Genomic DNA, 4,487 nt, shown 5'->3' with positions numbered 1-4,487 from the left:
CTTGGCAGGCCCTGCCAGCTTGGTCCCTGTGATACCCTCCCCCACTTACCTTGGTGTCTGACTCCAGCGCCAATCACCATTGGGGTCTGACCACAGTGCCAGCAGTGGCCAAAGCTCCTGGTGCACTGCTGGGAACAGCGAACTGCCAGCCAGCAGCTTTCAGAAATAGGACTTTCTCCCCAGATGGGGGGAAAAAGTTTCACCTTGAGCCACTTAACAATATGCCAACCATTAAATGGCTGCGAGACAAGCCGTCAGAACAAGGCCGGGCATTTACGACATGGCAGGCGGGGACCCCGGCTAAGCGGAAGGTTTCACCAGTTGCAATTATCTTTCTCTATATATGAGAAAAATTAATAAGAACTGTAAAGTAAGATAGTAATATTGAAAGCAGTCTTTGAAATTGTAAGAATAATTGTTGGTTAAGCAGGGAGTCATTATACAGTTTCAGTTCTTTATTTGCTGTATTCCATGTAAGGTAAATACATATTTTTGCAACATATGTGACTATTGTTACTACCTGTGACTATTGGATTCCTGAGAAATTATTTTTTTTCAATGTGAGAGGCTGCAATCTGAGATTCCATCTTGTATTATTGACCTGGACTTAATGAACGTCCCCCACTGATCCCATGCCTGGCAGAGAGAGATGCACTCATGTACGTTATAGAAGAGCTGCCAAATCCATTGCGTAGCATCCGTGCAAAAAGCTGGATTTCACAGTAGGGAAGTTGAAATGCCTTCTCTCGGTTGTGGCGTGTATATGACTTTCTAGGCCTTGATGCCCCAGTGAAATCCTACAGCTGATTGTTCCATCTCACGTTAGTAAAACTGGCCCATTTGATTCCCAAGGCCAACCCTCAGCCCTCGACTTCTGCACCTCTCCATAACACCATCGCTCAAGTTCCCCTGATCATCTACCATGATGTTGGCATGATCCATGGAAACTGTTATGGAAATGGTAAAGTTACAGATGATGATGACCTGAATAACTCATGCAGAAATCCAACCCATCAGTGTATGCTAACTGTAATTTTTCATGTTTATTATTACATTCAACAGTTATTACTAATAATATGAAATATTACTCTAATCATAATCACAGGGTGCTCTCCACTATCGCGTATTTGTTTCAGCCACCTTATGCAAATTAAAGATTGCTTCTAATTCTTAAAGAGTAATGTTCTGATACCTAAATACTATTGCAAAACTGTAATATCACAGTTGTTGATCTAACATTTAATTTGTCAGATCCTCTCTGCCAGTGAAATGCAATGAAGTACACCATCAGAAAATTCATGTGCACATGCATAGATGATTTATAAAAAGTTGTCTTTTGGGTCATTGTACACCACTAATGAACAGAGCATTATATTTAGTGGCAGTTACGGGTGTGATACAAAATAATTATTGCAAGACAGTTTACAATGATGAACTGCAGAATCCTTTTTAATTTAATGCCTTTGATACTGTTCAAAATGAAACCTGCTAAAACAGCCCTTAAACAGGATTTCGATTTCAATGCTTTACAATTGATCAATGCAATATGATTCAGTTTCAAACATAATTCTACTAGTTTCATGTCAATCAAACTATTTGAACGTTGCAATGATTTCTGTTGAAAATATTTTGAAAATATGAATCCTTTGTATTACTGCAACTGGACATCTTGACAATGAAGACAACTGATTTGTTTTAACTTCCAGGAAAACATTTCAGGCTTGATTCCTTCACTGCATTTCATCCATGAAGCCTGGGGATGATATAATTGAGTTAATTAACACCAGAAAACAATCAAACAAAAAGTCCCAGGTAATTCCTGTCAGGCAACAAATCTCTTACTGACAAAGACAAATAAATGAGATTAAATTAGAAATAAATGTACATGCAACCTTGTGTATCTCACCAAGTCTCTCCTCATGTACCTTATTCAATCTTTAGGGTCTTCATTCTCCACATTTGGTAGGTTTTCCATGATAGGGTTTTCAGTTTTGGAACCCTGGTCTGTCGTTTCTTGTTGAGGATGATCTTGATCTTTGTGAGATCCATCCACCACAATAGTGCCCTTACTGCTATGGCAGCCCATCCTTTGACTTACTTATTGGAAAAGTTTAGCAGGTGCTCAGATCTGTTGAGCTCCAACATACATGCTTTCAGCTAAATCTGCAGCAGATCTGAAAGCTCCATTCTCCTTGACATATAAATTTCACATCTTTTTGTTGTTTGTGGTGGGCAAGCCAAGTGTTTCTACGGTAGCAAATAAAATTGTCAATCAGTCAGCAGTTGAGGTGTATCACATAGCAACTGAAACTAAGGCAAACAGCAGTGCATGCTTCTGTCATAATAACATCTAATAAAAACACACCTGTTCAGGTTCACTGGATAACATGCTCTGAAGCCTACAGGATACTCTGTTCATTTTGACCTTTCAATGTGCATCTCTGTAGTTACACATAAACAATAGTTGTTTATTGGTCATCTCTGTAAACTGGGACTATGGCAACTATATAATTAGCACTAGTGTTACTCAGAATTAAAGGGGTGAATTTACTCTTCTAAATCTTTTAATCCAGACAATGGGAGGAATTTTACTTGCCAATGAAGGGGGTTGCTTACGCACAGCATAAAGCACTGCAATTCAATATGGAAGTTGGTGTGATGGACCAGCTTCACAACACGCTGGCCCAGAACTTCCGGGCTTCCCAGCATCGGATTTGGGGGGTGCCCAAAAGATGCCTTGGGGAATCCCTCTGGATATCAAGTAAACTGCAATAATTTTCTGCGCAATGTTATTTTCTTTGCCGAGACTGCTTAATTGATATGCTGAACAAGACTTATCTGAAGAACCATGGAAGACATTCTTCATTGCGCTTCACCTCCTGCAGGAAAAGTTTCTGGAGAAAAAAATGAATGGAAAACATAAAATACTGACAACATGCGGGGGGTGGGGAGTCCGGTTGCAGAGCTGGTCCATGGGGTGGGGGGGTCCATGGCAATTCCCAGGCAAGAGTTTGCACAGCAATTGCCCAAAGTCCTAACTTCCTCTGGACATTTCAGCTGCAGTGGGAACCATCAGAAAATGGGATTTAAATCATAAACTTCGATGGTTCCACTGGGGTTACACCAATAGTTACCCAGAAAAAGTTAGCAGAATTAAAACCTCTTCTAACTTCTAGGTAACTATTGTAAAGAAACCACAGGGCTTCCTCCATCACCCCCCTCCTTGACTAACCCAACTCCCCACCGCCCCCCCGCCACGAGAAATCCTCCCCCCACCCCGACCTCGGACCCCCCTGCCCAGACCTTGGACCCCTTGATCTCCGAACACACCCCCAAACCTCCTAATGCATCCCCCCGACCTCCAGACCCCCTCCCTGGATGCCCGCAGAATTTCTAGTCTCTGACATGCTCTTGTAGCCACAGTATTTATATGGCTAGTCCAGTTCAGTTTCTGGTCAATGGTAAGCCCCAGAGGATGTTGATAGTGGGGGATTCAGTGGTGGTAATGCCATTGAACATCAAGGGATAGTTGGATTCTCTCTTGTTGGAGATGGTCATTGCCTGACACTCATGTGGTGCGAGTTTATTTGCCATTTGTCAGCCCAAGCCTGGATATTGACCAGGTCTTGCTGCATTTGGACATGGACTGCTCAGTATCTGAGGAGTCGTGAATTGTGCTGAACATTGTGCAATCATCAGCGAACATCCCCACTTCTGAGTTAACATTTTGAGTCTGTATGACCTTTCTTCAGAGCTAAAGAGTAGAAATGTGATTAAATTTATACTGTTTAAGGGGGTTGAAGCTGGATAGAAGGCCAGCGATATGAGTGGGGGCTAAAGAGAAACCGACAAGGAAGTTATGAACTTTTGTGGGCTGGAGGAATAGCACCTCATCTTCCAATTAGGCACTTTACAGCCTTACGGGCTTAACATTGAGTTCAACAATTTCAGGCCATGAACTCTCTCCTCTATCTTCGCCCCTTTTTTAATCCCCTCATTTTTAAAATTTATTTTTATCCACTTATGTTTGCTCATTTATTCATTGTTTTATCCCCTTTTTATCTCTGTTTCCATACTTTTTCCCCAACCTCTGCCGTTCCCTCACCCCACCACCAAAAGGGTCATCTGTTACTTGTTTCATGTTGTTCTTTCACAGAGTGCTTACCCTTGTTCTGCTATTAACACATTCTGCTTTCTCACCTTTATGCCACTATCAGCACCTCCTTTAGCGCTTACCACCACCATTAACATTCCCTTTGTCTTTTTGTCCATGACATCATTGTCAGTCTCTCCTTAGTCCCCAACTATCGCGGGCCTTTTATCCACGTTCACCTGCCCCAACCCCCTTAAACAAGATAAATTTAATCACATTTCTACTTCTTTTCAGTTCTGAAGAAGGGTCATACAGGCTTGAAACGTTAACTCTGTTTCTCTCGCCACAGATGCTGTCAGATCGCTGAGTTGTTCCAGCATTTTCTGTTTTTATT

The 4,487-nt window shown here is 41.9% G+C and overlaps 1 long non-coding RNA gene across 1 annotated transcript; it reads right to left on the bottom strand.

Annotated features, from left to right (window-relative positions):
• Positions 1-440: 440 nt before the first annotated feature.
• On the bottom strand, positions 441-2,888 carry LOC121279682. The gene is made up of 3 exons (XR_005943471.1): positions 2,366-2,888; positions 1,926-2,247; positions 441-1,753 (listed from the first exon to the last, which is right to left on the bottom strand). It is a non-coding gene; the product is annotated as an uncharacterized LOC121279682 (long non-coding RNA).
• Between the last annotated feature and the right edge of the window lie 1,599 nt (positions 2,889-4,487).

Source organism: Carcharodon carcharias, chromosome 7, assembly GCF_017639515.1.
Source record: "Carcharodon carcharias isolate sCarCar2 chromosome 7, sCarCar2.pri, whole genome shotgun sequence".
Lineage (NCBI taxonomy): Eukaryota > Metazoa > Chordata > Chondrichthyes > Lamniformes > Lamnidae > Carcharodon > Carcharodon carcharias.
This window is presented reverse-complemented; position numbering and strand designations above follow the sequence as displayed.